This window comes from Syzygium oleosum, unplaced genomic scaffold (genome assembly GCF_021117445.2).
Source record: "Syzygium oleosum isolate NSW1041296 unplaced genomic scaffold, Sole_v2.1 Sole_v2.02, whole genome shotgun sequence".
Taxonomy (NCBI): Eukaryota; Viridiplantae; Streptophyta; class Magnoliopsida; order Myrtales; family Myrtaceae; genus Syzygium; species Syzygium oleosum.
In genome coordinates, this window is record NW_026607486.1 from 2,481,135 (window position 1) to 2,483,027 (window position 1,893).

Consider the following 1,893-nt stretch of genomic DNA (forward strand, 5'->3'; position numbering starts at 1 on the left):
ATTTTTGAGGATGTTTTTTTTATTTTATTTATTTATTTGTGTGTTTGCGCAGTGGACAATCTGGCATCCTTATCTCGTTCCGACGGTGTCAAACACGAATTCGAATTTCTGAAACCCTCCTGGTCGTGGAACGACTCAGAAGGCGACGTGGTGGACAAGCCACTGCGCGAGTTTGGCGGGTCAGGAAAGTCAGCAAAGCAGCGTTAGGAAGGAAGGACGGAGTCCGAGTCAACGGGTCCTAACTCGTGCTCGGGCTTTCTTGTCCTGTCTCGTTACAGACTCGTTCAAACACGGCAACCTCAAGCCTACCCTTCGGACTAAAAAGCCAAAAACCTCTTCTCTTTCCTTCCTTTTCCTTTTCCTTTTCTTTTTCTTTCTTAAATCGATCGACACGTTGGTTTGGTCGACGTACGACGCGAGTTCCACGACCCGAAACACGTCCACGACGACTTCCTAGTTCTTCTTCCTCCTCCTCCTCCATCTCCCATACCACACTCGATATTACCAGCAGGTCACGCGCGTACCCTGCGTGGAAAAAACTCCAGAGGATGACCAACTCTCGCACGCTTCCTGATCAGCTAGAAAGAATTGAGGTTTGCTCTTCTTTCTTTCGTTGCGGGTATTGAGGAAGCAAACAACTGATTCCCTAAGCTTCATGTCTAGTTTAGGGGCAGGGATGACGACGTCTGGTTCGCGAAAATTAAGAGCCGTTTTTTTTTTAAGAACCGGCGTGTTTGGCTCTATGTACTTCTCCACCTTTGTATCTAAGATGCCGATTCTCCGGACTTTATGTCTAGTGTATCGATCATAACAACAACAAAAAAAAAAATCAGGTTCGAAACTCTTCGCATATATATACAACCACATTAGAGAAAGGGGCGCACGCGTTGCGCGTGAATAGAAATGGCGAAAAAAAATTAAAATTAATGGAGAATGAGATGATATGTAATGAATTTTTTATGCATCTTGTGAATCGTAAATTAAATTGTGAATAGGCATCTATTTATTTAGTTAATTATAGATGGAAATACAAATGAATTAGTGGAGTAATAAGAGCATGATGCGTGAGGTCTCTTGCTCTTGGCAGGATTAATTTATCATCAAGATCATGAATCGAATATAACTCATTGCCGTTCATTGCGTATATATGAGACCATGTCACATGTTGCTCTCGCAATTATTGTGTAATCATAAAACCATATAAAGAAGTGCCTTTAGGAAGGAAAATTAATTTATATCCTAATTTACCTCATTATTAGGCTGATTGGATGACTCATTTATTCATTATTTTTTCTCGTTTCTTTTCATCTCTCTCACATCGACCTCGGCCCGTGAAGTCGAATTTGAAGACACGAGCTCGGATCTGGCGTCGGGTTGTGGGTCGTTGGAGGCCAATCTGCTACTTCATGACCTCCGAGGTCACTTGTCGCAACCACCGTGAGCCTCCTCTTATCTTCGTTTGACAGAGGTCAAGATAGAGAGATAGGCCGGCTCGACTTACCGGGACAGCTTACCGGCGCGACGGTGGTGAGGTACGTGCAGTAGCAAAGGTGGAGGGGCGGGGGCTAAATTAGAAAAAGGATCGAGACCCTTTAATATGCATACAGACGTTTTATCTTCGTAATATTTTTGTGGGGCACAAAAGTATTTGAATACGTAGAGAGACTTTTGGAGTTGATTCATGAGTATATATAAACCTTGTAAATACCATAATCTCATTGCTCCGGCATCTTTTTTGGGCGATCTTTTCTTAGATCCTGCGTAACTGTCCGAGATACAGGGTGGGACATTGGTTCCAGCATATATATATTCGCGGACGATTAATATAAAAGCAATGCAAGAACAAAACAAATTTATTTGCTGTTGAACAACAGGAACGCGCTGGACCTCAAC

At 42.9% G+C, this 1,893-nt stretch overlaps 1 long non-coding RNA gene across 1 annotated transcript; it reads left to right on the forward strand.

The window, feature by feature from the left end:
• Positions 1-332: 332 nt before the first annotated feature.
• LOC130137366 (uncharacterized) lies at positions 333-1,676 on the forward strand. Its single transcript, XR_008815816.1, has 2 exons — positions 333-593; positions 1,338-1,676. It is a non-coding gene; the product is annotated as an uncharacterized LOC130137366 (long non-coding RNA).
• Positions 1,677-1,893: the final 217 nt, after the last annotated feature.